The sequence below is a fragment of the Kogia breviceps genome, chromosome 14, assembly GCF_026419965.1.
Source record: "Kogia breviceps isolate mKogBre1 chromosome 14, mKogBre1 haplotype 1, whole genome shotgun sequence".
Classification (NCBI taxonomy): Eukaryota; Metazoa; Chordata; class Mammalia; order Artiodactyla; family Physeteridae; genus Kogia; species Kogia breviceps.
Genome location: NC_081323.1, coordinates 38,645,299 through 38,655,454, shown reverse-complemented (window position 1 = coordinate 38,655,454; position 10,156 = coordinate 38,645,299). Strand labels below are relative to the sequence as shown.

Genomic DNA, 10,156 nt, shown 5'->3' with positions numbered 1-10,156 from the left:
GGCTCGGACCGGAAACAGGGGGCGGAGCTTATTCAATGTCTCAGCAAGTTATTGAAACTGGAAAACTTACATAACAGATCAAATGGACTTGTTAAGGCACAGTATCTTCCTTCTGGCGCGCGCTTAAGAGGCACTTATTGAACGAAAAAGTGATCAACCGTTCTCGGAGGCTCTCGGGCCACCCTCATTTGACCAATCACAGAGCGCCGGATTCCGTTGTTCATTGCCAACTCCCCGCCTTCCTTTATGGCTGCCTGGAAAACCTGGAGAAAAGGACTCGACAGCGACCATTTCTGTGGAGCCTGTTGGAGAGCGGTCATGCGCAGTGCGAGCTGGTGGCGCTCAATTAACAGCTTCTGCCCTTAGTCCGCCGTCTGGGGGCCTACGGGGAGTTCAGAAGTCCTCTGTTTCTGTGCCCTTCACCAATTAGATAATTTGCGCGCTACGTCCTTATCCTGCTTTTTCGTTCGAGGACAAAAATTGTATTCCCCTGTACTATTCAAAAAAATTGTGGGAGAAATTATGTTCCTGGCTATTTTAAAATTTATCCGGCATTGTGAAAGTCACCTTTACTTTCCAACCTGTTTTCTATGCTCTTCCCCTTCAAAGATTGGGGAGACTTTTCCCATCCTTGTGCTAGTAATTTTACGGGGTCAAGAAGCACTCTGTGAATGGACTTGAGGACACAGGGAGGGGGAAGGGTAAGCTGGGGCGAAGTGAGAGAGTGGCGTGGACTTATATATACTACCAAATGTAAAATAGATAGCTAGTGGGAAGCAGCCGCATAGCACTGGGAGATCAGCTTGGTGCTTTGTGACCACCTAGAGGGGTGGGATAGGGAGGGTGGGAGGGAGACGCAAGACGGAGGAGATATGGGGATATATGTATAGCTGATTCACTTTGTTATAAAGCAGAAACTAACACACCATTGTAAAGCAATTATACTCCAATAAAGATGTTAGAAAATAAAAAAAAAAGCACTCTGTACTACAGGAACACTTTGTTTTATTTTTCTCTCGATTACCCCCGCTGTCTAGCACAGTGAGTAACGGATTCTTCACGGACCAATCATGTTCACTTCGTTCTCGGCCTTTACGTAATCGTCCTTTGCCGCCATTTTTGTTTTGGGCTCTCGTTGAAAGCCGCGAGATCCTGCTCGGAGGCCATTTTTCTTTTGGGCAGATTCCGCGTTCCCCGGGCCGCTCGCTTAGTATTTCGCCGCCATCTTGAATCCTGTTTGTGGCTTCAAATCCATAGTGAAGCAGCTCAGGTCATCTTGTGTTTGGGCGGTGGCAGAGTTCCTCTACGCGCCGGGAGCCCGGGGAAGCGGGAAGTAAGCCGGAAGTGCGAATTCCCAAGGTTCTAAAGGTTGGCTTGAGAGCCTGCCGTACAGCCAGGTACTACTTCACCAGTTACTCTGGACAGTAACAAAACAAATAAAAGCCCGAACCCAAACATAGGTAAGAACTTGGAAATGCTGACAACCTAAGATATTCCTTCCCTTGAACTAAACTGTTTGCCCATCTCCTTTCCCCCTCTGGTTTTTTTCCTTTGTTTAGTGAACCTTTTCTGAATCCTTCTCCTTGTGCTTCCACCTCTCTCCATTGTTTTAAACATAAGGGTAAGTAAATAAATAAGTTTAAAAACAAAACAAAACATATGGGTGCGGGAAGCCTGAGCTTGACAGTGGAAGTGTTGGTTTGGAAAATTCTTTGGTTTTTTTTTTTTTTTTTGGCGTGGGGGACAAAATGGAGTACAGTGAGTGGGCCGGGTATTTGTATCAAACACCTATGTGTACTGATAGATTCCCCTTCCCAGACATTTTTTGGGTTGTGACATAAATATAGATTGTGTTTGTATATACTTATTCATTCATTTATTCAGTACATTTGTTGAGTACCTAGTGTATACTAGGCCGTGACGATTCTGCGTAAATTAAAATAAAACCCCTTTATCTCATGGGGCTTACGTTCTTTATGTCACCTTGACAGCTACTGGGTCGGGGCAAGTAACAGAATTCTATGTTTCTTAGTCCTGCTACACTATACAAACAAGTAACAGGTATTCGCTTGCTCCTTCCTTTATTCCCCTCCTCCTTTTATTTCCTTTTATTTCGGACTAGGAATAAATCATATTGACAGTTATTTCTTGGATCCTAGACATAACTACCTTTGTAGGCCAACTGGCTAATTTTACAGCCAATATTCAAGTTAGTTAAGGCCTTGTTGCTCCAAGTGTGGTCTATCTATCAGCCGCATCCACATCACCTGGCAGCTTGTTAGAAACACAATCTGACTCCATCCCCAGGCCCAATGAGTCAGAATCTTCCCTATGAAGTGCACCTTAGGTTCAGAGCCCACTGATTCCTGCATGGACTAAAGGCAAAGACTGTCTCTTTTCAACTTGTGCTTCTGAAACAATATATGGTCAGTTTATTCCATGCTTTAAATGCAGTGGACATATGGCACGTTTTTTCTGTGCTTTTATCCATTAGCTTTATGTCAGGATGCCAATTTAGCATTCTAATAAGTTGAGAATGTCGGTCCCGTGTATTGTTATGTAACTTTTGCTGTGATAATATCTCTTGTACTTTGTGCATATTTTTAATTTATTTAAAGTTGAACTCAAAATCCTACAGGTATTCAGTAGTTCAATATTAGCTTGGAAAACTTTGGGCCATAGTTTACCAAAGCTGTTTTGGCACCTTGCTTTCATCTGTCTTTTTAAAATGAGAACTCTAAATCTAATATGTCTTGGGGTTTCTCAACTTTGGCTGCTCATGAAAATCATGTGGGGCGCTTTAAAAAAAGACTCCAGGCCAGTATCAGTCAGAGGCTGTGATCCTGTGGATGGAATTCAGGAAATAGTAAGGTATTTGAGAAATAGCAAATGACTTTTAGATTTTCCACGTTGCTGTATGTTCGGTTTTTCTTCCTTACAGATTTACTTAAAATAATCAGGAATTTGAAGACAGTGAAGAGAGTTGGACTGGGAATGTGGTAAACCAACTTCCTAGTTGGTTTGACCAACCGATCAACTTGCCATTTATTCTGTGTCCTAAGCAAGTTGTCCAGCTTTTCTATCTCTCCTTCCTCCATCTATTAATTGGGAAAAGAAAAATGAAGGTCCTGTTGTGTTTTATTTAGGCTTGTGTATGCTACAAAATGTAGTGGATATTTATATCCTGTGAATGTGAGGAAGAAAAGTATTTTGCAAGTGCAATATTCATTGCTTCTGATTTTCCTATACTGTTTCTTATATTGTATATGCCAGTAAGCACAGTGGGTACAGAAACGAACTCTAGAGCCAGACTCTCTGGGTTCAAATCCTAGCTCCTCCAGCTACCAGCTCTGTGACCTTGAGTTGATTACTTAACCCTTCTGTGCCTCAGTTTCCTCATCTCTAAAATAGTGTTGGTATGAGGGTCAGATAAGTTAATGTAAGAAAAGTGCTTAAAATAGTGCCTGGCACATTATGTAAATATTGCATTATGTAAATATTAATTAGCTATTGTTATATTTAAGTCTTTGGATTATTAAGGTTTTTTTCATGCATGCAGATCACTTAAGGGGAAAAATATTGTAGTTTCATGACTTTTCAGGACATATACCTGCTTGGAAAAGAGGGTAGTTTAAAGACAATATACCAAGCCAGGAAGATGTGTTTGTTTTTTTTTTAAATGATCTTTTCCCCTTTTTCAAACAGCTTTATTGAGGTATGGTTGTCATACAGTAAATTGCACATGTTTAAAGTGTATTATTTGGTGTGTTTTACATGTGTACAGCCATGAAACCAACACGCCAGTCAAGATAATGAACATACCCATCACGCCCAAAAGTTTCCTCTTGCCCTTTTGTAATTCCTCTGGCCTCTTTCTTCCAGGCAACCACCTATCTGTTTTCTGTCACTCTAGATAAGTTTGCATTTCTCAGGACTTTATCTAAATGGAATCTTAGAGTATGTGCTATCTTGGGGGGTGGGGTAGTGTCTGGATTCTTTCACTCCTCATAATTGAGAGCCATCTTTGTTGTTGCACGTGTCAGTGGTTCATTCCTTTGTAATTGCTGAGTAGTATTCCATTGCATGGATAGACTAATTTGTTGGCACATTCGCCAATTGAAGGGCATTTGGGTGGTTTTTATTTTCATGGTGCTCATTTTCACATTGGAAAAACAAAGTCTAATCATTGGTGGCCAAGCCTTCCACATACAGAGAAAGCAAGAGGTGCTGCCAGTGTTAAAATGTGTTTGTTTAGGACTTTGTCTTGGCCATTGTAGTTTATGAATTCATGTTTTCTGAATGAAGCATGTAATAGCTTCTTAAAGATGCAGAACACATGCATTGAGTTTTTAGTGTATTGCATCTCTTTTTTATTGAGATATAATTTATGTATAACATATTAGTTTCACATGTACAACTTATATGTATATATAGTTGGACAACTTGGGCATTAGGGGTGCCGACCCTTTGTGCCGTTGAAAATCTGCATATAACTTTACAGTGCACCCTCCCCTTCCCATATCTGAGGTTCCACATCCTTGGATTCAACCAACTGTGGATCTGTAATACTGTAGTATGTATTTATTGGGAAAAAAATCCAAGTGAAGTGGACTCTCACAGTTCAAACCCATGTTGTTCAAGGATCATCTGTATACAATACTGTATATTATTATTAGTGGTCACCATACAGTACATTACATTCCCAGGACTTATTTATTTCGTAACTGGAAGTTTATACCTTTTGACTCCCTTCACCCATTTCACCACCCCCTACCCCCTAACAACCACCAGTATGTTCTTTGCATTTGAGTTTGGTGTTTTGTTTTGTTTTGTTTTAGATTTCACGTATAAGTGAGATCATATGGTATTTATCTTTCTCTGTCTTTATGCCCATTCATGTTGTCACAAATGGCAGGGTTTCCTTCTTTTTTCATTACTGAATAATATTCCAGTGTGTGTGTGTGTGTGTGTGTGTACACACCACATTTTCTTTACCTATTCATCTATCATGGACACTTAGGATGTTTCACTGTCTTGGTTATTGTAATTAATGCTGCAGTGAATGTGGAGGTGCAGATACCTTTTCAAGTTAGTGTTTTCCTTTTCTTCAGATAAATACCCAGAAGTGGAATTGCTGGATCATATGATAGTTGTGCTTTTAATTTTTTGAGGAACCTCCATACCGTTTTCCACAATGGCTGCACCAGTTTACATTCCCATCTACAGTACACGAGGGCTCCCTTTTCTCCACATCCTCACCAACACTTACTTGTTGTCTTTTTGATGATAGCCGTTCTGACAAGTGTGAGATGACATCTCACTGTGGTTTTGATTTTCATTTCTCTGATGATTAGTGATTATTCCATTTCATACATAAGGAAACCTGACATTTAGAGGTGCTGAGTATGCTGTCTGAAGTCACATGAAAAGGTAGGCTTTGAATGCATGTCTGTTTTACTAGAACCTGAGACCATGACTGCCTCATGGATCAGTGCCTATGTCTGTTTCTGACAAAGTATTAAATAAAAATTAGATGTTGTTTATTAGCGAAGCATCCCACACAGGGCCGGGTGGGGATTTTCTGTGGTCCCAGCAGGAATGGGAGGCCCAGATCTTGGGTCAACTGACCAGGTTAAGGATATAGAGTGACTAAAAGGTAGGAATGTTCTGTGGACTTAATCTTGGTGGGAGATTTCAATATTTCACCTACATTTAAAGAAAAAAAAACACCTAATTTTTTTGGTCACTTGTATTGCCCTCCTTTTATTGTTGGCATTTCCCTGTTTGTTTTTGAGCCCATTTTGGCATTCAAAGTTACCATATGAATAATAGGAAAAGTGGATTCTTTTTTTTTTTTTTTTTTTTTACACTGCAGTTACCTTTTCAAATTTTATCTAAGTTGTTGCCAGCATGATCTTTGATCTTTGCTCATTTGTCATTTTTCCTTGGTGTTTTGTTAAAGTTTGTGATTCCTTCCTTGATACTGTCCTTTTGCATGTGTGTGATCAAATTAGATCGGGGGAGTAGGGGCAGCAGGTTATGAAATGATTTCTCATTCTTGAATTACAGTTTTTCCTTCAGAAGTTCTAGGGCCTTTGTTGTTTCTGCTGCCATAGGTAATGAAAGTTTTTTAAGACAATAGAAGAAAGTATAATAATTTTCTTGATAAAAATTGAAATCTGAAGATTAGAAGCCCAAAGTTAATTTCTGATCTTTTTAATCTGGAGTAGTTGTTTTGGCTTGTGACACAGACCAGCGATGCTAGAAGGAAGACAAATGTGAATTTCAGAGTGCCTTGGATTTTCCCACAGAATAATCTAGAAGGTCACTGACTTTCTTTATTAGAGTTTATCTCTGCTTTGTATTTAAATGACAGGACAATCATGTGATATTGTTTAATCTACTTCCATTCCCTCCCAAAATTAATTTTCTTAAGGATTTTAGGATCTTTCCCTCTCCAGTAAAGACACACATGCACACTTATTTTTGGTGGGGTCAGATGCTATCAACGTCTCCTCTTTGTGAAAGAATGCCTGTTTTCAGGTCAGAGAAAGTGGGCTCAAGAATGCAGGATATAGGATGAGATGTTATTTGTAAGATTTATGTACTTAAACTTCTCAGTATGCTTATGTACATTATATGCTTTTAGATATTTGGAAACTTGATCTTTTTGGAGATTGTCCTGAACGTCTTAAAAACAGGGTATAAAGTAAAAATTCCACTGAATGTATACTCAGATGGGCAGCTCTGATAGGAAAGCTTTTTAACATTTATGTTTAAACCCCAGGCACTGAGCTTGCTGTTCTCTCCTCAAAGTAACTCTAAGAGCCTAGGAAAGTAATTTTTTAAGGTGCGTGTTTGCTTTCTAAATGTGTGTGTGCACTCTATCTTTTAATGATCAGAAAACAAGTCCAGAAAAACCTGAAGATGTTTCCAGGGTAAAACTTAATTAATACAGAGGCCAATAATATCTTTTCCATTCAAATGAATGTTAGGATGTCAGTATTTTAAAGACAAAAACAAAAAGCACTGAAAACTTCACATTTATGGCTTTCAACCATGTGTCTGTTGCCCATTATATTCAGTGTAAAACGCTTCCATCTTCTGTTTATATGCATATAAGATCTCTCGACTTTGGCTGCATGGTATGTGTAAGTTAAGTGTTATTTATGTATTGAAATAGGACCAGAGTGCTTTGACCTCCTTTTTAGAGGGCTTAATGTGGAATTTGGGATTTGGAGACAGTAAAGATGCATTAGATTAATAGGTATAAATCTAAAAAAATAATAACACAGCTCATAGCCACTGATTTAAGTAACATCAACAGACTCAAGTTAGCAGACTTGATGGATGCCTGTGCCGTGCTCCAGGTATCAGAGAGCATGAGAATGGATCCTGTCCTCAGGAAGCTTATGGTCAGACTGAGGAGAGAGGCTGAGGACCAGACTTAGGTGTGAGAGGAGAGGGGGTGTAAGAACACTGCATGTTCAAGGGCACGTGCTGGCATTGGCCGTGTGGAGGCCTTGAAGCTGTGAAGGTGCCTGAGCTGAGAGGTGGAGGTGTGGACAGGTGTGCTGTGGGAGACCTTGGTGAAGAGATTTGAAGAGGGGACACCTGCTCAGATACCTCTAGTGATGGTTCGGGGGATGGAGAGCTGCAAGGATGGGGACAGGAGGTACTTGAAGAGGCTCTGGTTGTGGGGGACCTTCAGGATAACCAGCTGTTTGGGATCTGGGACTTCCTGGCATCAGCAAGTCATGATTTTTTCTTCCTGTGAGAGGCAGACGGGACCATCTGTGACTGTCATCTGTGCTGTCCCAGACGACAGGCACTGAGAGAAGAGAGCAGTGTGTGCTGTCCCCAGATTCCCTGGCAAATGGTCTTTCTGTATTTAGACTTCAGCTTTCTCAGGTTTTATAAAAGGATAGTGAAGGACATGGCCCTCACCTCCCCAGGGTGGTTGTCAAGGCAGAGATAATACAAGGGATCAGGAGACTCCCACCTCCACCCCCACCACCTTGCCAGACCTGTGGAGACTTGGCTGGGAGACAGGGGAGCCTAGCTCTAGGCACCTCCTTTGCCCATTTTTCTATTGGATTGTTTTATTTTGACTACTCATCCTTTGCTTGTTATACATCTTGCAGATATCTTCTAGTTTGTGACTCTACCGCATACCCCACCCCCATATCTTTACGATGTGTTTTTTTTAAAATAAATAAATTTATTTATTTATTTATTTATTTATTTATTTATGGCTGTGTTGGGTCTTTGTTGCTGCATGCGGGCTTTCTCTAGTTGCGGTGAGCAGGGGCTACTCTTGTTGCGGTGCGTGGGCTTCTCATTGTGGTGGCTTCTCTTGTTGCAGAGCATGTCCTCTGCATCCTCACCAACATTTGGTGTTATCCCTATTTTTTTTAGCCATTCTGGTAAGTATGTAGTGATGTGTCATTGAGGTTTATTTTGTATTTCCCTGTTGGCCAATGATATTGAATATCTTATTTTAATTGAAATATAGTTGGTGTACAATGTTATGTTAGTTGCAGGTTAGTTTCATAATTGTTTGACATTTGCATACAGTATGAAATGATTTGAATATCTTTTCACATGCTTATTTACTATCTGTTTCTCCTCTTTGGTGAGATACCTGTTCATGTTTTTTGCCCACTTTTCGACTGGATTGTTTTATACTTTACTATTGAGTTTTGAGAGTTCTTTATATGTTCTAGTTTATAAGACATTTACTGGATGTGTGGATCACAAATGTTTTATTCCAGTCTGTAGAGAAGTTTTAATATTAATATGGTCAAATCTACAATTCTTTTTCTTTATGTATTGTAATTTTTGTGTCTAGTTTAAGAATTCCTTCCTTTCTTTGAGTTCATGAAAACATTTTGTAAAAGATTCTAATTTTATTTCAAGTACAAATTTTATTCATTTTTTAAATTAATTTTTACTGGAGTATGGTTGCTTTATACATTTGAGTTTTTAGCTCATCTGTAATTGATTTTTATGTGACGTGTGAAGTATCGGTCTAGTTTTATTTTTTTTCCAAATGGATTAACAGTTGTTGGACCACAATTTATTGAATGAATAGTCTTTATTTCCTGCTGATCTGCGGTGCTTCTCCCATCATTCATTTGCACGAACCTGTGGGTTTGTTTCTGGTCTGTGAAGTCTGTTTCTTCGGCATGTTTGTTTACCCCTTTGCCAGCACATTATTTGATTTACTATAGCATGGTGGTAGTTTTGCTAGAACTGGTAATACAAACTTTCTCCTTTGTTTTCATGTCTTTTTTTTTTTTCTCTCCCTCATGTATCTTAGTTCTTTTTGCACTTCCTCAGATTCCCTGTTCAAGATTGTGGTTAGGACTGCATTAAGTTTGAAGATCAATGTGGCAGAGTCTGGCACATGCCTTACTAAGTTCATTCCTAGGTATTTTATATTTGTGGAATGCTAGTTTAAATGATATTTAAAGAAATGTACATTTTCTGCTTGTTTCAAAGAAATTGCTTTTAAGATTCATCAGTAAGCACGTTTGCTACATTTTTTTGTAGATGCTTTTTTCAAGTTAAGAAATTTCTTAGATTTCTAATGTTTTTCTTTATTTTTTTCTATTTTCATTAAAATGGTCATATGCTTTTATTATACTTCAGTTTTTAAGTATGGTAATTTTTCTAGTATTAAACCAACCTTGCACTCTTCAGAGAAACCTCACTTGGTTCTGGAGTATTTTTTATATATTGCTTGCTTCAGATTGCTTCTGTTTGTTTAGGATTCTCGCTTCTCTGTTCAGATACAGAATGGGCTGTGATTCCCCTTTCTTAATCTGCCCTTGTCTGGTTTCGCTCTCAGGGCTTCATAAAATGAGTTGTGTGGTGGGAGGGGCTCCCTCTCATGCTCTTCTCTGGAATCATTTGTACATTGGCATTATTTGTTCCTGGAACAGCTGTTGGATTTTGGATCACCGAGGTTTAGAAATGGAAGAGACTGTAGAGGTCAGCCTGTCCAACAGCATTGTTCTACTGAGGCAGAAAGAATGAAATGCTGAGGCTCAAGTCCAGAAGGCATGGTCCACTGTAGAAAACCTAATCCTGAAGTAAAGGTTAACAGCCGTTTTATTACCTAAGACAGAGGGCTCGAAGCCTTCACACCAAA

At 39.4% G+C, this 10,156-nt stretch overlaps 1 protein-coding gene across 1 annotated transcript in view; it reads left to right on the top strand.

The window, feature by feature from the left end:
- Positions 1 to 1,303: 1,303 nt before the first annotated feature.
- The window catches only part of SLX4IP (SLX4 interacting protein), a 181,602-nt gene continuing 172,749 nt past the window's right edge, over positions 1,304 to 10,156 (top strand). The window contains 1 exon segment of the mRNA XM_067012696.1: positions 1,304 to 1,460. The gene's annotated coding sequence lies outside the window, so the exon portion shown is untranslated.